General features: G+C 35.6%; 1 protein-coding gene across 1 annotated transcript in view; it reads right to left on the minus strand.

The window, feature by feature from the left end:
* The window catches only part of MALRD1 (MAM and LDL receptor class A domain containing 1), a 701386-nt gene that overhangs the window by 204678 nt on the left and 473270 nt on the right, over nucleotides 1-23438 (minus strand). The gene's annotated exons all lie outside the window — the stretch shown is intronic.

The following is a 23438-nucleotide window of genomic DNA, read 5'->3' on the forward strand; positions in this document are numbered from 1 at the left end:
AAGACAACTAATTGCAAGTTATTGATTGAATAACCACTATAGAGAAGGTAGCATGTCTTTCATTTGGATGTAGAATGATCTACAAGATAAGATTGGTAAAATACGAAACAAATCCAAAAGAATCTCACAAGATAATAATATGTATTGTTTTAAAGGCAAGCTCTGAGTCAAACTGCCTGAGTTAAAAGCCAAATGCTGATACTTATAAGCTTTGTGACTTTGGGAAAATTTCTCAATCCCTACTATGTCTCATATTTATCATCTATCAAAAGAGGATAATAATAATAATTTACAGCTCATTTGGATTACTGGGATCATGTAATATCAAATATTGATGTAGATCATAAATGCTACATAGTTCAACAAATAAAAGATGGCTTACATTTGGTGGAGGAGGAAAAACTTCATAAAAGGTGTGTACTAATGGGGGACGACCACGGAAAGACAGGCCATCTTGCAGTCCTTACTTAAGAAGAAGCTTCCAAGGAAACTCAACTATCGTAAGGAAGACAAAGACAAGGATACCAGAGGAAATGCTACCTTCTGACACCTACTGCTATAACAAACAGTAAATACAATCTTCGTCCTAAGGCAGATAAACATAAAAATCTCACACTAATGGCCTTTAAATCTCAGTTTCTTTTACCCAGTATAGTATCTACTATCAGCCAAAAATTACAAATCATACCAAAACAATGATACTATGAAGTGTTGATATTAATAAAACCCAGAGTACTTTTGAGGTACAAGAACTCAGTTTGTAAAAGAGTAACATAAGATTTAGAATGAAAAATACAATTCGGAGGAGAATGCAGAGAGTCCTTGATGCTAAACTGCAAGGCAATGAAGAGCCTCTGATCATTTGGAGGACCAGGGGTCACCAATTATAAATATTCATCTTGCATCAATGTGAAGAGCGGCCTTGTACAGAAGAATACTTGCATTGTAAATGAGCGGTCTTGACATCTACAATAGCCCAGAAGTGAGTATGGATGACAGATGTGAAAATGCAAAGATATGAAAACATATAATCAGCTGAGAAAGAGAGCTGACAGAATTTGAAATTGAGAGAGAATTAACAGTGTTAACAATGATGATGACAATAACAGAAATAGGGTCATGAGAAGAAGATGCTTTCTGCAAGGAAGGCAAGTTTACATTTGAATATGTGACTTGGAGATACGAACAATTACCTAGTGTGCAAATGATAGTATGGAACTCAAACGTGGAAATAAGTGATTGATTAGTGGTATTAAATACATATAATAGCAAGAATCAGGTTGTTACAATTTAAAAAATTGTAAAAGTCCTTGAAGAGAACTAGAATATATTCAAGAGGACAGAGACTGCATTTTGTAAAATATCTTTACACTATTTAGATCAATGACCAAGAATGAGTGACCAATGATTATTAGTTCCAGAAATAATATTTTGCAGAAGACAGATTGAAGGGCACCAGGGAAGGTGTGGATAGTGAGGGGGAGTATACAAAGTACATGAGCAATGGTTATTAATATATATATATTTTTTATATTATTTATTATATATACATTATTTAATATATATATCAAAACAATCATTAGAAGAGAATCTAGACTAAGTTTCATTTTTTTTTTTGTTTAAGGTCAAAGAGAACAGTAATGCTTGAAGACAAAAAGTATGATATGGTGATAGAGTAACAGTTTAAGGACACTCAATGAAATAAATTCAAGGAAGTAAGATTTTGGGAAGATAGAAATGGTTAGGTTTAGTGGTTTATTATTTTACTGAGAAATAGTGTCTGTAAATAAATATATATTTAGGAGATTGTTTTTGGAGAAATTACAGTTTCTAGATGCTTATAAAATGATGAAGTAATTTATCTGAAAAGTTTTCAGATTACATATTCACAGTTTAATCATGCCCTCCAAGATTCCAAATGAATTGATTCATTCACATATTTTTTCACTCAGTATCATCTCACGGCATTTTGGCATAAACAAAAAATGCAAGCAAGCAAGCATCATTTGGGTCCTGCTTGAAACAGTTGTTAAATATTCTTGGAAATATTTTAAATAAATGTAGACAAATATGCCAAAGAATATTTGATTGGGTATCTGATTCAGAAGGTACATGTGGATGAATAGAAGGGGTTCATATTTTCAGATCAGCATTGCTTTTTGGCAGCAAAATGAAAGTTACTGTTTATTTGATGGGGTGAATATTTGAAGAAATATTGAGCAGCTATAGATAATCAGGGTTTGTTCCTGTTGTCTAATATCACTAAGGTAAAAAACCTATCTCAGAGAAAAATAAACAGGAAGGACCCTAATCTAAACACTCACTATGGTTTCATAGAGAAACACTTATATTCTAATTATAGTTAACAAGCAAACAATGGCTATCATTTATTCCTTTCCACAGAAAACTTTTAAGAAAACTAAATCTGCAAGACACATTCTGAGGCTTATCAGCCAACAAAGTCACATAGATTTATTTTTTGATGGTATTGTATGTATGAAGTGGAATACTTGTATTTCTAAAAAGTGAAACAAGACAAGCAGAAAGTAGAAATGACACTGATATGTAGGAAGAAAACAGCAACTAGAGTAACAAGAATAGAAAAAACATACTTACTTGTTTTGAGCCATTTGGTATAGACAAAATGCAATGACAAAGATGGTATCAATTGTGGCATTTTTTTTTTTTTTTAGAAACAAACCATCAATTACTAAAATTACTAACCATTTTTATGTCATCAATTTTACACATTTTGGGATGTTTTGAGAAATCTACATTAAAGGACAGTGGTCTAAAGTTCTCTTTTTTTGTTGTGTCTCCATGAGGCTTTGGTATCAGGATAATGCTGCCCTCATAAAATGAGTTAGGCAGGATTTCCTCTTTTTCTATTGATTGGAATAGTTTCAGAAAGAACGGTACCAGCTCCCCCTTGTACCTCTGGTAGAATTTGGCTGTGAATCTGTCTGGTCCTGGACCTTTTTTTGGTTGGTAGGCTATTAATTATTGCCTCAATTTCAGAGCCTGTTATTGGTCTATTCAGGGATTCAACTTCTTCCTGGTTTAGTCTTGGGAGAGTGTAATGTGTCCAGGAATTTATCCATTTCTTCTAGGTTTTCTAGCTTATTTGTGTAGAGGTGTTTATAGTATTCTCTGATGGTAGTTTGTATTTCTGTGGGATTGGTGATGATATACCCTTTATCATTTTTTGTTGTGTCTATTTGATTCTTCTCTCTTTTCTTCATCAGTCCTGCTAGCAGTCTATCAGTTTTGTTGTTCTTTTCAAAGAACCAGCTCCTGGATTCATTGATTTTTTGAAGGGATTTTTGTGCCTCTATCTCCTTCAGTTCTGCTCTAATCTTAGTTACTTCTTGCCTTCTGCTAGCTTTTGAATGTGTTTGCTCTTGCTTCTCTAGTTCTTTTAATTGTGATGTGTCAATTCTAGATCTTTCCAGATTTCTCTCGTGGGCATTTAGTGCTACAAATTTCCCTCTACACACTGCTTTGAATGTGTCCCAGAGATTCTGGTATGTTGTATCTTTGTTCTCATTGGTTTCAAAGAACATCTTTATTTCTGCCTTCATTTTGTTATGGACCCAGTAGTCATTCAGGAGCAGGTTGTTCAGTTTCCATGCAGTTGAGTGGTTTTGAGTGAGTTTCTTAATCCTGAGTTCTAGTTTGATTGCACTGTGGTCTGAGAGACAGTTTGTTATAATTTCTGTTTTTTACATTTGCTGAGGAGTGCTTTTAGACCAATATTCCTGATAAACATCGATGCAAAAATCCTCAATAAAATACTGGCAAACTGAATCCAGCAGCACATCAAAAAGCTTATCCACCATGATAAAGTGGGCTTCATCCCTGGGATGCAAGACTGGTTCAACATATGCAACTCAATAAACAGAATCCAGCATATAAACAGAACCAAAGACAAAAACCACACGATTATCTCAACAGATGCAGAAAAGGCCTTTGACAAAATTCAACAGCCCTTCATGCTAAAAACTCTCAATAAATTCGGTATTGATGGAATATATCTCAAAATAATAAGAGCTATTTATGACAAACCCACAGCCAATATCACAATGAATAGGCAAAAACTGGAAGCATTCCCTTTGAAAACTGGCACAAGACAGGGATGCCCTCTCTCACCACTCCTATTCAACATAGTGTTGGAAGTTCTTCTGGCCAGGGCAATCAGGCAGGAGAAAGAAATAAAGGGTATTCAATTAGGAAAAGAGGATGCCAAGTTGTCACTGTTTGCAGATGACATGACTGTATATTTAGAAAACCCCATTGTCTCAGCCCAAAATATCCTTCAGCTGATAAGCAACTTCAGCAAAGTCTCAGCATACAAAAACAACGTGTAAAAATCACAAGCATTCCTATACACCAATAACAGACAAACAGAGAGCCAAATCACGAGTGAACTCCCATTCACAATTGCTTCTAAGAGAATAAAATACCTAGGAATCCAACTTACAAGGGATGTGAAGGACCTCTTCAAGGAGAACTACAAACCACTGCTCAGTGAAATAAAAGAGGACCTAAACAAATGGAAGAACATTCCATGCTCATGGATAGGAAGAATCAATATCATGAAAATGGCCATACTGCCCAAGGTAATTTATAGATTGAATGCCATCCCCATTAAGCTACCAATGACTTTCTTCACAGAATTGGAAAAAACTACTTCAAAGTTCATATGGAACCAAAAAATAACCTGCATTGCCACAACAATCCTAAGTCAAAAGAACAAAGCTGGAGGTATCACACTACCTGACTTTAAACTGTACTACACGGCTACAGTAACCAAAACAGCATGGTACTGGTACCAAAACAGAGATATAGACCAATGGAACAGAACAGAGCCCTCAGAAATAATACCACACATCTACAACCATTTGATCTTTGACAAACCTAACAAAAACAAGAAATGGGGAAAGGATTCCCTATTTAATAAATGGTGCTGGGAAAATTGGCTAGCCATATGTTAAAAGCTGAAACTGGATCCCTTCCTTACACCTTATATGAAAATTAATTCAAGATGGATTAGAGACTTAAATGTTAGACCTAATACCATAAAAACCCTAGAAGAAAACCTAGGCAATACCATTCAGGACCCAGGCGTGGGCAATGACTTCATGTCTAAAACACCAAAAGCAATGGCAAAAAAGCCAAAATTGACAAATGGGATCTAATTAAACTAAAGAGCTTCTGCACAGCAAAAGAAACTACCATCAGAGTGAACAGGCAACCTACAGAATGGGAGAAAATTTTTGCAATCTACTCATCTGACAAAGGGCTAATATCCAGAACCTACAAAGAACTCAAACACATTTACAAGAAAACAAAACAAACAACCCCATCAAAAAGTGAGCAAAGGATATGAACAGACACTTCTCAAAAGATGACATTTATGCAGCCAACAGACACATGAAAAAATGTTCATCATCACTCGCCGTCAGAGAAATGCAAATCAAAACCACAATGAGATACTATCTCACACCAGTTAGAATGGCAATCATTAAAAAGTCAGGAAACAACAGGTGCTGGAGAGGATGTGGAGAAATAGGAATACTTTTACACTGCTGGTGGGACTGCAAACTAGTTCAACCATTGTGGAAGACAGTGTGGCGATTCCTCAAGGATCTAGAACTGGAAATACCATTTGACCCAGCTATACCATTAGTGGGTATATACCCAAAGGATTATAAATCATGCTGCTATAAAGACACATGTACACGTATGTTTATTGCAGCACTATTCACAATAGCAAAGACTTGAAACCAACCCAAATATCCATCAATGACAGACTGGATTAAGAAAATGTGGCACATGTACACCATGGAATACTATGCAGCCATAAAAAAGGATGAGTTCACGTCCTTTGTAGGGAAGTGGATGCAGCTGCAAACCATCATTCTCAGCAAATTATCACAAGAACAGAAAACCAAACAATGCATGTTCTCACTCATAGGTGGGAAATGAACAATGAGAACACTTGGACACAAGGTGGGGAACATCACACACTGGGGCCTGTTGTGCGGTGGAGGGAGGGGTGAGGGATAGCATTAAGAGATATACCTAATGTAAATGATGAGTTAATGGGTGCAGCACACCAACATGGCACATGTATACATATGTAACAAACCTGCACATTGTGCACATGTACCCTAGAACTTAAAGTATAATAAAAAAGTTTTTAAAAAAGGACAGTGGTTACAAATACAGGCTTTTGCTTTAGATATACATGAGTTTCAGTGCTAAGTTCAATAAGTGCCTTCTGTGTAGCTGGGGCAAAGTTAGTAACCCTTTCGGCGCATCAATTTCCTCTTCCGTGAAAGACTCAAGGTTGTTGTGAGGATTAAATGAAAAAGCCTGTTCAGAGCCAAGTGCACGGTGATTGACACTCAGTGAATAGTAGCTACAAAGAGTCACATCAGTTTTGACAACAAGACATGTTCTATTTAGGTGGACATAACAATGATCTATCTTTAGTTATATGTTATTCCTTTAAAAAGAGGTAAACAATAGCAACTGTAAGAACCCCTCTTCATTTGTTTTGTGTGGAAATAGACCATTTAATAGTCTTTTGTTCCAAACTAAATAAAAGTATTTACTTAATCATTGAACAAATATAATATTTAGAAAGTATTAGAACCAGTTTTTTGTTGTTGTTTGTTTGAGAAGGCACCTTGCTCTGTTGCCCTGGCTAGAGTGCACTGGCGTGATAACAGCTCATTGCAGCTTCAACCTCCTCTGCTCAAGTAATCTTCTCACTTCAGCTTCCCCAGTAGCTGGGACTACAGATACACACCTGGCTACCTTAAAAAAATTATAGCAACAGGGTCTCACGATGTCTCCCAGGTTAGCTGCAAACTCCTGGGCTCAAGTAGTCCTCCTGCCTCCTGCGATGGCCTCCCAAAGTGTTAGGATTACAGGTGTAAGCCTCTGTGCCCACCTAGAACCAAATTATTTTTAAAAGATGATACTAAAGATTTTTCAAAGTATATAATGAGTATAGGAAATATTAGTAATATTAATAACTATTCATTTTATACTAATAGTTTGTCATTTTCCTTGATAAAATCTCCTTTCACCTCATGCTTATATGTTCTGGTGGCATAACAGAAGAAAAGTCAAAGGAAAAGGAAAAATAGGAGGCAACAATAGAAGAAAATGAGAAAAAAACTAATATTCATAGTGTAGATAAATGCTATTATGCAAAACTTTACTATGCTGAAGAAAAATGTTGACAATGAAAAAAATTAGAATAAGTATATATATATTTTAAGTAACGGTAAACATGAAGGGGATATTTCTAGAGCAGCCAAAGAAAAGAGAAAAAAAGAGAGAAAGTTTTTAAAATAACCCGAGATACATTCACACATCATTAAAAAGTGAGATCCTGCATTACATACACCAAACGACATTATAGGGATAATGCGGTCTAATTCATTATAAAAGCAAAACATCTAAAGCAAATCAACCTTGTGACTAGTGTTGCACTGGCAGTGCTGATGGTCATAATTGTCACAGTGGTTGTGAGTGATTCATGCATGGCAATTGCCACTAAAATTGAAACTAATTATGTAGTAAGTCAAAGTTTGTTCCATTTAGGAAGTTTCAGAACATGACTGTTGGTAAAACAACTAAACATTTTATTAAGAAAAGTACCTTTCTGCTGATAATTGCATTTTAGTATTTATGAAAAAAAAATGTTCACACCATTACCTGAAAATGCAGAGCCTGTAACAATTAATACAAAATTTGGAAATAGAGATCTGGATGATTTTGTATAATTAATTACGAAGGAAGTTAATTAAAGTGTGTGAGTTTGATTAAAGCAGGTACATCTCCAGATTTCTCAACACTATATATAATTCAGATGCACAACTTTTTCTACCTAGGTTTATTAGTAAAACAAGCTTATGTTGTCTCTATATTACAAAATTTGTCAGCAAGGAAAATCACTTACTATGATGGCTAGTTGTTTAATGTCTCATCTTCATAAGCAATCTAAGCATAATCATAAAAACAAGTGAATTAAATAGATGTAAGTAATCTAAAATTCCCAGGAGAATGGTGTCCTTCCTACACCAGCTGGTTTTAACGTTCTTTTATCATCAAGAAGAGAAAGTTGGCCGGGCGCGGTGGCTCACGCCTGTATTCCCAGCACTTTGGGAGGCCGAGGCGGGCCGATCACGAGGTCAGGAGATCAAGGCCATCCTGGCTAACACGGTTAAACTCCGTCTCTACTAAATAAATAAATAAATTAGCCAGGCATGGTGGAGGACGCCTGTAGTGCCAGCTACTCGGAAGGCTGAGGCAGGAGAATGGCATGAACCCGGGAGGCAGAGCTTGCCATAAGCCGAGATCACACCACTGCACTCCAGCCTGGGCGACAGAGCAAGACTCCGTTCCCGCCCCGGCGCCCACCGCACCCCGGGAAAAAAAAAAAAAAAGAAAAGAGGAAGTTGAGGCTAAATCTGTACAAACAACCACTTAAAAGTGACCTACTAAAAAAAAACTCTGTAAGGACAGACATAAAATGTTGCCTCTTCTATAGTTTCTCATTACAGAGACTAAAGGTAGTTTAAACTGTTAGTACACATGTTCTGTGTCATATCAAAAAAAGTGTACTATGAAAAAGCATGTTTCTAGAAATGATTCATAGATTTGCCAATCTACAGAAAGCTGGTGTGATATACATACCTCAGTTGCTTGCTTGCTTCCTAGTGTTCCCTGTAAATTAAAGTCACTAAGAGTTCATTATTTGAATTCATATATGTTACTAAAATTACTAGAAATAATGAGAAAAACCATTCTAAATTCAAATATATAAAGATGACAAACTATGTTTTTGGTAAGAAAAGCTATAAAGTATAAAGTTGTGTTTTTGTTGTTAAATAAAACATATATATACACACACACACACACACACATATATATATATATATTTCTTTGTCCTAAAGCATAAGAAATGGCTGTTTCAAAATGGGAAAAGGAAAAAGTATAAAACAAAAACTGAACAGATGTAAGGGTGTTGTAGAAGGAATGAACAGATATTTTACGTGTGATCAAACTGTTCGCAATTAATAGGGAATCATTTTTAAGTCTTCAAAAAATTAAGGTTTTATATCAAAAGTATGCTGATACAAAACAAGAATTTGATCCTCTGTATTAAAACAACAAGGTTTACTTGGAGTCTTGGTCTGCTTTTAGTAGAAAATTGTGAAAGGCTTTCCTTTTAGATAATTGACCTAGGAAACAAATATTCTGTGTTTTATCAAGATAATTTCCTACGCTTCATGAAGTCTGTAAAGGATCTTTCATTTCTTAAGAAAAGTGAGTTCTCTTTACTAAATGAACTAAGGTTTTTCTTTCCTATAACTATGTACCTTTCTGTATTTGTCTTTAAATATTTTAATTATCACTCTAGCTAAATGAGTAAGCATTGTTTCACAGTGCCCTGTAATCCTATTTTAATCAAGTATTTAAAACCTCTTATTTTTCACGACTTCCCAAAATCAAAATCTAAATGAGGACCTTTTGACTTTGAACTAACTTAGGGAGTTTTCCTACAGGCCATAGAAATATCTCAAAAGAATTTTTTTCTTTCTTTCTCTTTATTTAAAGAGAGGTGTAAAACTAATTAGGCTTATCTAACATGTTAAATGGCATGGGAAACACTGTCAAATAATAAGTGATACTAAACCTTATTAATGTGATACTAAACACATATTAATAACATATCATATAATATAACAGGTTTCTGATGACTGTAAGATCCCACTATTTGACTAGATAAGAATTCCCAGAATTTTAATGTAGACACTGATTGGCACTTAAATTGCTAACCCAACATCAAGTAGAAGAAGAATTAATTTGAATGCCAAGGAAATACTGTTGTAGATTTTTGTGGTAAGTCAGCCAATACTGAAATTGTTAAGATACTGTGTTAATTTTGCAGCGCTATAAATGAGTACCTTAGGTTGGACAATTTATTAAAAAAAAAATTATTTGACTCATGGTTCTGCAGGCTGTATAAGCATGGCACCAGTATCTGCTTGGCTTCTGGTGAGGCCTCAGGAAGCTTATAGTCATGACAGAAGGAAAAAGGGGACCTGCTGTATCACACAGTAAGAAAGGAAGCAAGAGAGTGAAGGGGGAGGTCCCAGATACATTTTACCAATGAGCTCTCATATGGACTCATTACCGAAGTGGAGCACCATGCTGTTCATGAGGAATCCATCCTCATGACCCAAACAGCTCTCACTAGGTTCCGTCTCCAACAATGGGGATTACATTTTAACATGAGATTTGGAGGGGACAAACATACCAACCATATCATATATGCAATTTAAGTTAACACAGTAAGACTGACCCAAGTCAAATTATCTATGGCAACCTATTTAATAAACAGTGCTATACATGTGAAATGAAGAAACAAATGTGTTATTTAAAAGTAAGTAAATTCAATGTTAATTGTACACCCATGGAGGACCCAGATGACTACTTGGTCCTTCCTGAGTCCTTAAATCTTCCATTATTTAAAACTATGCACTCCACCAATCATTACGGAAATTTCAAAATGACTTAAATTATGAAAAAAAATCAGAGTGACTAGCCTAAAATTGCTAAAATGATTTGTAAGCATTTTTTGGTTTGTCAAACCCATAATTCTGGGAACACAATCAACTCCTTAGGTGTTACATTTCTACCAATAAACCATTTAAACTTTTACAAATGGATTTCACTCAATTGCCACCTATCCCATTGAAGGGATATCAACGTGTTCTTGTAGTTTGCATGTTTCCTGGTTAGACAGAAGCTTTCCTGTATGGTAAAGTCAACGCTATGACAGTAACTAAGAGATCATTATAAATGTTTTTCTTTTATGGGGTATTCCTGTATTTCCAGTGATGGAGGCACTCACTTCAATGGGCAAATCATCAAACAGTTAAATAAGATATTACAAACACAATGGCATTATGCAAAACTAACTGAATAGACTGGATTGCCTTGGGCAAATGTATTACTGCTGTCCTTGATGGAAATAAGATCCACTCCTCCTGGAAAGCACCAATTACGAAATCTTATAAAATAGTCACTGGAAGGCCTTTACCCATAATAATAGAGCTACCTGCACCTCCCATTCTTATAAATGACTAAATATTGCCAAGCTTTAATGTATCACGCCAGAGTATATGTTTACCATGTAAAAAAAAAAAAAAAGCCCTTTGTGACCCACCAACTGATGATAACCACATTTTTCATGATCTAGGACACAGAGAATGGGTCTACTGGAAATGACACTAGGGAAAGACTGCCCCTGAGCCCCACTGGAAGGAATGATACCAAGCTTTTTTAAGCAGTCATACTGCAGCAAAACTTTATAAACTTCAGTCTTGGCTTCACATCTCTCAACTCAAGAGGACTCCTCCAAGACTGCACATCTTTTGGAGACCTCAAGGCAAAACTGACCAAGGAGATTTCTCTTCAGAAGAAGATGACATCCTAGATGTGGCCAACTTTCCCAAAACAAGGATCAAAACTTCCCGCTCTCATTATGAAAACTTTGTCTTTTTTATTTTCTTCTCTGTGTTTCTTTTCTGTTTACAAATGGTAAGAAAATGCCAAAATCCAGATTTCACAGTTGGTAACTTCTGTAGAAAACCTAACTGAATGTTGACTATGTCATGTTAAACCAATATCCCTACATGATCTTAGAGACCCTCCATTTCACACTAAAACAAAATTTACTGATATTCCAAATGTGACCATTTTCTCATATTGTAGATTTGGTTCTTCTATAGGGTTAGACTTTTAGATTCACATATTCATATTCCTTGTTTAAAGCTAACAGTAGGCAAAACATACAGGGTTTTGCAGTTAATTCTGCCAGAAATTAAGTAAGAACAACAAAAGATAGTTTGACATTTTGTAGACAAATATATATCCTAATTGTTGATGGTCTCTAACCATGCAATGATTTGATAATAAAGTCTTGGATAAATTTTACTAGTGCTTTCCTACTAGTGACCCTTAAATCACAAGACATCTTAAAGGGAACTGTCTGTTGTGGCCCTTGAAGATATATTTTTATTTGTAGAGAATTTAAAAATCAGCCATATGCATAGCAATTCCATGTTCCAAAAAGTGGCCAATCTGGGTTAGGGATTTTAATGGCACCACTCACTCTACAATGAATTGGAAACTGATCATTGATCTATACATTTAAATTTTCACTGTAAAATAAATAAGATTTTTCTAGCAGGTGTTAATAGCTGTAAATGAGCATCTTTGGGTAGAACACTCCTTTCCTGGCTGGGCATAAATATAATAAAGTTATGGTTAGAAATCAATCTCAAATATTAACTGATAGAGCTGACTATACTACAAACGCTATGGCTGCCCAGTACATTTCTTTAAGTTCTCTTGATAAGGTTGTTTTAGATAGCAAGATTGCTCTGAACTACCTGTTGGCCGAACAGCGGGGAGTATCTGCAATAGCTAACACCTCTTGCTGCACATGGATACATACATCTGGTAATAGAAACTAATTTACAAGAATTCAACAAGCTATTTGGTTAAAACAAGCAGATTTATGTTCTGGTTTATTTTTTATGTGATCTTAATTCATTTGATTTATAGGGCTCCTGCTATGGAGTAAACGTCAGTGTCTTGGTATTATCCTTCTGATAGTCATCATAGTAGTCTCCCTGGTACACTATATTCTCTCAAGAGTCTTAAATGCTTGTGTGTAGCCATTCACTGTGTATCAAATGGTCTCACTTTGGTTAGAACCACAAAAGCACAAAGAGAACATAATCATTTAGCTGACTCGATGCTGTAGCTAGTGAATTCTATACTGAGACCAAAAATGTCCACTATGATGGTGGAAAACAGTAGCATCAATGCCCAAGGTTTGCATCAATCTCTCAAGATTGAGAGGCTGACCAGAAAAGGGAATTGTCAAAGTAAATAAGCAAGAGGCCACTGCCCTGAAGTCTTCTTTGTACTTTTGAGTTCCTAGATAACCAACTGCAACCAAACTTAGTACAGAAATAAACCAAAACTAAATTTAGGAGTATAACAGACAAATTTCAGCCAATGAGTGGCAGCCAACTCATCACACCATGCCCAAATGAGGCAGATGCCTAGCTATAGTCAATCAGATAATTTCCCTACTTTGCTTCTGTTTTTGGCTCATAAAAGCTTGTTGCTCACACTGAAGGGTGGAGCTCTCTGAACTACTTTTGGTTCTGGGTGCTGCCCAATTCATGAATTATTCATTGTGCAAATAAACTCTGCTAAATATAATTTGTCTAACATTCTTCTTTTAATAATGTTTAATTATTAGGATAGACTTTGTTAATATACATAATGTAATATAAAGATAATAGACTAGGCTAAATTGTTACAATTATACCACTTTGCTTTTCATTGTTCTGTTTTTCTCCAAAGTACTTTTGGCTTAAAGTGAACTGGATGTCAAATAGACCATCTTTGCCACTTCTTGCTGCAAGCGTGTAAATTTATAAGTAAAATACTACTCATCTTCAAAGTTATATAGGGACAGCTTTTTTCAATATTTCTCTAGTCAATTCCAGTGTTTTATTCACTTGGTAGACAAGAAACCCTTCTTTACCTATGCAGAGTAGTATTAAACAGGGTTGTCCAATGAAAACAATGTGAGCCACATATGTAGTTTTAGCATATGTAGTAGCCATATTTTAAGAAGTAAAAAAGGTAAGTTTGTAGTAATTTAATCTAATATATCCAAAATGTTATAATTTCAACATATACTCAATATACAACTTACTAGTACAATATTTTATATTCTTCGTTTGTTACCACATATTTGAAATCCAGTTTGTAATTTACACAAAGAGCACATCTCAATTTTTGCTAGCCACATTTCAAGGGCTCAATAGTTTCATGTGACTAGCTGTTATCACATTGGACAGTGTAGGTTCAGAAGAAAGTGTTTTGAGTCAGAAAATTTGGTATTCCAATCTACCTGCTCAGTCATCCATGTGACATGGTAAAGCTTTTTAACCTTTCTAAAAACATATGTTTTACATCACAGTGTTTTAAAAATATTAAATGAGACAACATACATATATTCTTTTTCTCACAGTTTCTGACTCTCAGGAAACATTTAATAAATGTTAGTTCTCATCCTATAAATCATTCTGAAATTTCTCATTGTGTTTGAAAAAAACTTTGTTTATTCAGCATACATCACATATCCATCCATCCATCCACAACTCTTTGAAAAACTAAAAACACTAATGAAAGCATCTTTATTGCAGTAGTTACATGTAACATCTTATTTAACTTACTCTTCTTCTCCCACCATCATCCAGAAACTCCTACTTTTCTTTTGTTTCCTATAGCACTTATCAACAACCAACAAACTATATAAATCTGTGATTGATAACGCTTCATATTGACTTTCTTTCCCCCTTTGCTACAATGTCAGCCACATGATGGCAGAGATTCTTCTCTGATTTATTCAACAGATATTTCAAGTACCTAGAAGAGTGCCTCAAAAAATGGACTTCAAGAAATATTTCTTGGATGAATGAATGATTGAAGAAACATTTTTTTCATCATGCCAATGTACATTATTTTACTTTTGTGTCACCCACCTGTGAAAACGCCTCCATTTATTCACATACGTTTTCAATGTGATGATTGAAGCATCACAGAAATCGCAGATGTTTCACTTTAACACTCTCAGGATTTATTGTTATCATGACTATTCGTAGTAATTAACTCCTCTTGAGTATCCAAACACTAACCAGTATTAAACAGAAATTTGTTCTGAATTGGCATCACAATAAATTCCAATGTATTGTTTAAAAATCATATTAAATGAAAGAAGAATTTATGTATCACATTCTTTGTTATGTTTCACTACAACTTAAAAACCTAGTGAAGAGATACTATTATTTCTCGTCTTCTATCTTGTGTACAACTCCCTTGATATTTTCTAAATAATCCGTTCTAATTCCACACTAGGTTTCATATTGTTAGGTTTTTTCACTAGATTTGATCATATTCATATTTCGTGGGAACCATTTTTCTAAACATCTTTATTTTGAAAATTTTTACATTTATACCAAAGTAGAAATAATAGACTAATGAACTCCTACCTACCCAAAACCCAGCTTTAACCATCTTCAACCCATGGTGATATCATTTGGATATTGGTTCCTGCCTAAATCTCATGCTTAACTGAAATCCCCATTGCTGGAGTTGGGGCCTGGTGAGAGGTGACTGGATCATGGTGGAAGAACCCTCTCTCATGGCTCAGTGCTCTCTTTGTGAGTTCTCTGGAGATCTGGTCATTTAAAAGTGTGCGGCACCTCCTCTCCCCACCACTCTCTCTCTTGCTCCTGCTTTCACCATGCAATGTGCCTGCTCCCCCTTCACCATCTGCCATAATTGCAAGCTTCCTGAGGCCTTCCCAGAGGCCAAGCAGGTGTTGGCACTATTCTTCCTGTAAAGGCTGTAGAACCATTAGTCAACTAAATCTTTTTATCAATTACTCAGTCTCAGGTACTTCTTTATAGCAATGCAAGGATGGCCTAATACACATGGTCCATCTTGCTTTGTCTATATTTCCACCCACATTTTCAATACTACAGAATTACTTGAAATCAAGTCTGGTATCAAATTGCACCATCTTTAAATACTTCAGTATATATTTTTATCAGATAATGACTTCTTTTTTATTAGTAGCATATTACAGTTAACGACACTTATAATATCTAACCAAGAGAAAATATATTTTATGTTAATATTTACTTAAATATATACACACATTTGCATTGGAATATACATGTATATATGGGAATATATATAGGTGATATATATATCACCAATATTTATAATATCATGATAAAAATGGTTGCACTTGTATGGTATGCTGGTGTCATTAGATAAGTATGATTGATGCTGACTTCCAAATCAATGCCTTCTACAGGTGCATCTGATTGATAGTTTTCATCCTAAGTACATGAGAAGTTGAATGAGATTGGGCTCATATATCTGGATAATAAACCCAGCGACAGTTCTCTAAAGAGCAATGAGAAATTTAATTTTTGTCCATTATGCTGAGTTCTATTTCTTCCGGGGATAACTGTTCTTTTCACATCCTCTCACTTTCTCTTTCATGACATTAGTTGTCTTCAAATGTGTGGTGATTCCTGGTTGTTTATTTAAGCTCATCAATGAAAGTCTTTGTTGCTTAGGACACAATAAAGAATTTCAATAGTCAAAACAAATAACTATTTTCCCAACAGACTTCTTTGATTGGGAGGATGAACAGCAGGTGCTTTGGACGTAGGTTGAGCATGCAGGCAAGCACGCTTCCCTGTAGGGCAGGCATTCCATCCTTCACCACACACTAGAATCCCATGTGGAATTCTTAAAAATCTTCATGCCCAGTCTACAGCATAGACCAATTAAATCAGAATCTTTGTGGGTGGGACCCAGCTATTAGTACTTTCATTAAGTTCCTAGATTATTTGAATATGCAGCCAAGGTTCAAAACCACTCCCTATTGTGATGATCCTGTGTAACTCCAACTATGACACTGACAAATTTTCAGGCCATAATTATCTCATGATTATCTTTCCCCAGGCAGATGTCCAGATTTCTTTAGACTGCCCTTCCCTGACTTAATCCTGAGAGGAAAAGCCATTTATGTGAGCAGTGGTGTTTGGAAGCAGTGATCATTGGTGGGAAATGTGAGAAGCGGGGCCAACTTCCCAGTTCCTTCAAGTGGTCTGAGTGAGCTCCCCTGAAGAGTTCTTCACAACCTTTCTTAGCATTTTCATTAGTTTGCTAGCACTGCCATAACAAAATGCCAGAGGCTTAGTGACTTAAACGACAGAAATTTATTTCCTCACAGTTCTGAAGGCTGGAAGTCCAAGACCAAGGTGCCCAGAGATTTGATTTCTCCTGAGGCCTCTTTCCTTGGCTTGCAATGACTGTCTTCTGTGTCCTTACCTGGCTTTTCTTCTGTACTTCCTGGTGTTTCTCCTTCATTTTATGAGGACAACCGTCCTATTGAATTAGGACTCTTATGACCCCATTTAACCTTAATTACCTGTCTAAAAAGAGTATCTCCAAATAGTCACACTAGGATTAGCACTTCAACATATGAATTCTGGAGGAAGGCAGCACAATTCAGTCCTTGGATCTTAGGATATCCGTATATACGTGTAGCTTCTTTGGGAAGACCTATAGTGAACTATTTTTCCTTAACTTAGGATTTCTGATGTTCTTCCTCCATTCATTCTGATCCCATTTGCCTTTTTCCTATTCCTCCTCCTATTCCTATTCCTCTCCCTATTCCTCCTCCTCTGCCTCTTTCTCCTTCTCTTTCCCCCCCCAGCTCCTCCCCCATCTTCTCCCTCTTTTTCTTGTAATGCTTCAAAAATTTCTTGTCCAACAGTTTAATCTTTAAAATATGTGTTACAATATAGTCATTATATGTTTCTGTATATGTGTGTGTATGTGTCTGTGCACGAGTGTGTGTGCAAGTATGTCTTTCAGTGTGTGTGTTTAAGTGCATGTGAGTACGATCAAAGTGAGTCTAAGAATAATGGTCTGGGAATCATGTGAGTGAGGGCTGGCTTTTTTATATCCAACTCCATATGCCTGTCCAGCCTTCCCAAGGAAATGAATATAGGAGTCTCCCTCTACTCGATCAGAGACCAGGGTGATATAAATCTAGAATGAAATCGAGGTTTAGTGGCCCTGAATATGAAGGTTAAGGGGATTCAGGTAGAGCTATATATAAGGAAGGAACACACTACAGTGATGTCCTGGAAAAGGGCTTGGATTAGGATCCATACACCAGGGTTTCCACTCTGGCTTTGTTACTCATTTTACAGGTTGAGAAAAATCATTTACTATCTGTGTTCCTCATCTCTGATATCAGAATGATAATGTCTGTCCTATCTGCCCTTAGGAAGTACAGTTATCATCTGCGTTACCTGCAGGACACTATCAACCAAATATCAAATTGAGTTGTATTTATTGAATACTATATGTCTTAAATTGCTATTACACATGAGAGCATTAGCTTGCTAAGATTATTTGGGGATATTTTTTGACCTTGAGTGGTTAGTATAGAAATGCACGATAGTAAGCATGTATGCTATATCAGTTAGCATATTTGACTCCTTAGTTACTTACCAAACATTTAGTTAATTCATATTATCAGTTCCCAACACAATGAATGGTATTTAGCAGGCGCTCAGGAAATGCTTAATGCGTTAAGTAATCCAAAATACTTCACTGTCAATAACTATAGTAGGGGATAGTTCCAAGTAACCTACAAAAGTATTTATCAGGTGCAATTCAGACTTATTTAAATGCTAGAGGAGACGTCACAATAGCAAAACATGTGACACTTGTCTTACTGGAGTTGATAGTCTAATTGTGGAGATGGCCAATTATATCATTAAAGAGAGCATAAAGTTATGAAGGGAAAAACGGAGACAGCAGCAGCTTTGTGCCTTACGCCTTCATTAATTCATGCTACATAAATGTCACTCTTGCCATTCAATCTTGTATACATTAAGTCTAAACAGTATTCATGTGTAGACCAGAGAGTGGATTGATGTTTGTAGTTTCTCTCTCCAGCTTTGCCAATGTCTCCAAAAAGGTTCATAAATAGCCCTGTGATGGGCATTGAAAACGGCCCCCTTATTTATCTAATTCTTCGTCTTGATAACAATAAGTGCAAAACTCCATAAATACGATTTTAATTAACAACTATGTTGTGATGCTTAGAAACAGACCATAGGCTCATTGAATTTGTTGGCCTTCTCATAAAGAATTTTGTTTTTCCCAGAGGGTCAAAATTAATTAATGTCCTTACAATTTATTCAGCATCCCATTATCTCAGAGATGCCTAAACAGTCTCACTCAGCCGTATTAGTGTATCAAGAATGATATAATCAGGCTGCTTTGAAGACAGCACTCTGTAAAAATACTATCTCAAGTAGTGATTAACAAGGAGGATAATAAAGTGTTCTGTCAGAATTATTGCTTTTTTTTAAATCCACGGACAACATTGCTTGTATATAACATTACATAAACAACCAGATTCAAAACTTTGCATGTGGTGTTTAATGAACATACACAAGCTCTAGAAGTTCAAAAAGGAAAAATTGATACTCTTATTAATAGTCTTTAATGTTTCCATTAAAAGGTGTCCATTGATCACTCATGTTTTTCTTTTTGAACAACAGATGTAAACTTCCTCATATCTATTGACTATACTTTAATCTTGTTCTCAACTGAGCCTGCAGTTTTTTTATCTTTAGTATTATTGTAGCAGAAGACATGCTCTGTAGTTTTCAAATACTGTCTTAGCATAAGGGAAGATTGTGGCAGATAATATCTAATGAACTCACAGGCATTTGTGTCCACGTGTTATTGTCTAGATCTAAGCAGAATAAATGAAAATTGGATTGTTTCTCATATTTTCTCAAAAAATCCCATATATTCATCTTCGGGAATTACATAAATAAAAAAGTTCCATCTAAATGTCAATTCGTTGTTGTGATATTTATCATAATGGAGAAAATAATGTTTATAATTAGATTTTGTAAATTTTGATATATTCAAAAAGTAAAATACTATAAAACTATGCTGTGCAAGATATTTCACTACATATAACCTTGTTTACACTATATTTTTAGAATTACAAAATCAACAAGAAACTATTTCTCTTTGAAAATGCATACATTAAGAAAGAATGAACAAACACGAAGCTTATTGATGGCTTTATCATTACTCTGAGGTTACTAGAAAAGTTTTTTCTGCTTATTTATATTCTAAAAATTTTAGAAAAAGTATATTATTTAGTAATGTAAAATTGATAAATAGAAACATTGAAGAAAAAGTAAATATTTAAAGGACAAGCAACAGTTCAGACCTTTCAAGTGGCAACCTTAATATATTCACCACATTTTTCACAAGCGCACAAATGTGCTACCACCATGTATGTTGGATTTTCTTTTCAGGTACAATTCCTGTTATTTGCTGCTTCTTTTGTTCTTTTTTTTTTTTTTTTTTTTTTGAGACAGAGTCTTGCCAGAGTGCAATGGAGTAAACACGACACTGCAGCCTCAACCTCATGGGATCAAGCCATCCTCCTGCCTCAGCCTCCTGAGTAGTGGGGACAATAGGCATGCCACCACACCTGGCTAATTTTTTATTTTTTTGTAGAGATGGGGTTTCACCATGTTGCCCAGGCTGGTCTCAAACTGCTGTGCTCAAGCAATCCTCCTGCCTCAGCCTCCCAAAGGGCTGGGATTACAGGCATGAGCCACTGTGCCCGGCCTTGTTTCTTTTTATATTGAGTTTATTTCTTCCTCTTCTCTACTTTAACCCTGTCACCCATTCAAGTAATCTATGTTAATAAACAAGTATGTATCCTTTTATACTCTCCTCCATGGCTACAGTCATTCATAGAAATATCTATGCACAGATTTATACATATGCACAATAAGGGGGTACTAATTGTCTGCTTTAGAAAAACTAGATCACACTATCTTAACATTTTGCATATTGCTTTACTCCTTCAACACTATCATTTGGAAATCCTTTCAAATCGACTATACATGACTAAATTCCTTTTAGTGTCTGCATAATATTGCATGTTGTAGATTTTACAAGTTACCTTGGCTTCCAGGCTGTTTCTCTGGGTTCTCAACAGGGGCAATTTCTAAAGACATTTGGCTTTATTATGATTAGAAAGGGGAGTGCTTCTGAAAACTAGTTGGTAGAGGCCCCAAGTGCTGCTAAACATCTTACAATTGCACAGGTCAAACCCCTAATTAATTAGACTGCCCCAAATGTCATTAGCAACTGGGTTGAGACACCTTCCAAACACAGGTTGATCTAGCTCTGGAAGATTCTTTCCTTAGGTAACCACAGGTCACTTCCTCAAAGCTCCTTCAGGTCTCTTGCTGAATGGCATTTCTATGCAGGGTCTAATTTGACCAGCCTATTTACATGGCCATCCTTCCAACTCCAAGGCACACACCTACCTACTGTCTTTCACACTCCTATGTACTCTATTCCTTCCCTTTTCTCCCTTTAACTTCTAATAAGCCATCTAATTTATTTATTTATTATGTTTACCCATTATCTTTTTCCTCCTTCTGTAATGTAAGCTCTACTGTGACAGGGATTTATGCCTGTTTTATTCACTGATGCATCCACAGGACCTGGCCAAGTGCCTGGCATTTGATAAATAGCTAAGTGAATGAAGGAAGGAACACATAAATGATCATATAATAGGCATTCATTTATTTCCCATTATTTCTGCTAAAAGCAATGCTGATGTAAATATCCTCATATAAGTCATTATGTGTCGGCCTTTCTATGTGCAAGAGGCCAAAATGCTTTCTAAATTGGGTTTAGAAGCTGACTTCCAGGTTTTAAAAGTTGACTTCTATGTCAAAGAGGCCAAAATCCTTTCTAAATTCGGTTTGGGAGGTTATAAAATATTCTGCTCTAAATTACAACAGTTTACTCTCTGTTTTCTTGTGAGGATTTTCTTGTTTTTATTTGTTACATTTAAGTCTTTATCTAGATTGTATTGCTGCATATGATACAAAACTTGGATTTAATTTAAGTCCTTCCAGGTGGATAACCAGATATGCTAGCACCATCCTGTATTATCCATCTTTTTCCTACTATTTTAAATATCTACCTTTGTTATATACCAAATCCTTATAATTACTGACCTTAGTTTCTTGATTCTCTATCCTGTTCAACTTATAATCTAGTATACATTAACTTCATGTTTTTAAGGGAAACAAAAACTTGTGAAAGAAAAGGGAGATACTACGTGACAAGTCAAAGTGAGTTAGAATATTCAATTTAAAGATTAATTCTACCAGACATAAAAAGAAGAGCTGGTGACAATTCCACTATTCTAAAAATTCGAGAAGGAGGGACTCCTCTCTAACTCATTCTATGAAGCCAGCATTACCCTGATACTAAAATCTGGCAAAGCCACAGTGAAAAAAGAAAACTACAGGCTAGTATCACTGATCAACACAGACATAAAAAATCCTCAACAAAATACTAGCAAACCAAATCCAGCATCATATCAAAAAGTTAGTTCACCACAATCCAGTAGGGTTCATTCCTAAGATGCAAGGTTGGTTTGACATATGCAAATCAATACATGTGATTCACCATATAAAACGAATTAGGGAAAAAATCTTTAAAACAAGAGTGAATGCCCATATTGTAATTAAATAGCAGGATACATTTAATCAGCCTGAAACAAATAAATAATAAAATTAATGTGCTCTTTTCACTAGTCATATAATGGCTAGGACAATCTTTTGAAAGTTACTTAAATTTCATGTAATCTTATTCTTTTCTATTGTGCATATGTTTCAACTGTTTTGAAGAATATGGTATTGATTAGGGTTCTCCTAAGAAACAGAGTCAATAGGATGTGTGTACATATAGAGATTTATTATAAGGAATTGGCTCATGAAGTTAGGAAGGCTGCCAAGTCCAGTATTTGCAGGGTGGACTGTCAGGCTGGAAAACCATGAAAGCCCATGGTGCAGATGAAATCTGAAGACATTCTCTTGGGGATCCTTCTTGCTGCATAGGCTGGTGTTTTGTTTTGTTTTGTTTTGTTTTGTTTTTCTATTCAGGCCTTCAGTTGATTGGACGAGGCCACATTATGAAGGGCAATCCACTTTACTCAAAGCTCATCAATTTAAATGTTGATCTTATCAAAAACACCTCCAAATTGACAAATAAAATTAGCCATCACAAATATCTTAGTTTTTTTTTTAATCTCTAATAAAAGCTAGATTTCTAAGATAAATTCTGAGTCAGTAGGACTTCTTTGTAAGAGTAAATAAGATTACAAGCTTACTCCTACTTTGAGTCTATTAACTGTAAAGCCATGAAAGACTGCATAATCTGAAATCACAGGGTAGAAAGCAAAACTTGTGAAGATTGTGCTGATACTCACTCATTCCATCACCACTTAGCATTTTACACTTTGGCTCCTGTACTTCCAAATGATGGAAAGGAAATTGGTGGTCAGCCATTTCATTGTTATGACTGGCCATTGTCACAACTGGATAACTTTTAGCATTGCCAGTTGTGTATCTTTGCACATTGCAATCATTAATCTGAATGCCACCCACCTACCCTCCCCCAATTGGGGAATTTAATGGCACCCTTAGGGTAGAGTAAAATCTGCGAGTCTCTTAAAATATGAGTGGTGAGCTTCTTTGTTGTAGCAGTGTCAGTTCTGGGTCTATTTAGTAATTCAGAGTTTGCATCAGAAGGGACTAGCCCTCTTTCCATAAAACCTACTGAGCTCTGTCCCCACATACACATAAGAAATGCACACT

The sequence above is a fragment of the Piliocolobus tephrosceles genome, chromosome 9, assembly GCF_002776525.5.
Source record: "Piliocolobus tephrosceles isolate RC106 chromosome 9, ASM277652v3, whole genome shotgun sequence".
NCBI lineage: Eukaryota > Metazoa > Chordata > Mammalia > Primates > Cercopithecidae > Piliocolobus > Piliocolobus tephrosceles.